The following is a 259-nucleotide window of genomic DNA, read 5'->3' on the forward strand; positions in this document are numbered from 1 at the left end:
CATCCAGAGCGGCCAGCAACAAGAAGCGCGGTGGAGATAGGGGCAGTCAGCTGATCGGAGGGGGGAGAGGGCGGTAGGGATGGGATGACACACAATAATAAAAAAAGTGAAGGTGGTCGCGATTTTGTGCGGGGGGCATAACACATACATAACGTACAGTCCTTTTGTCTGTGATAAGCATAAGACGGGGTGCAGCGGGGGCCCGCCGCGGGGGGCGCGACCAGAGTGGCGGGAGGAACGCCCCACCTCGCCCCACCCC

The sequence above is a fragment of the Frankliniella occidentalis genome, unplaced genomic scaffold, assembly GCF_000697945.3.
Source record: "Frankliniella occidentalis isolate FOCC.00 unplaced genomic scaffold, Focc_3.1 Scaffold64, whole genome shotgun sequence".
In the NCBI taxonomy this organism is placed as follows: domain Eukaryota; kingdom Metazoa; phylum Arthropoda; class Insecta; order Thysanoptera; family Thripidae; genus Frankliniella; species Frankliniella occidentalis.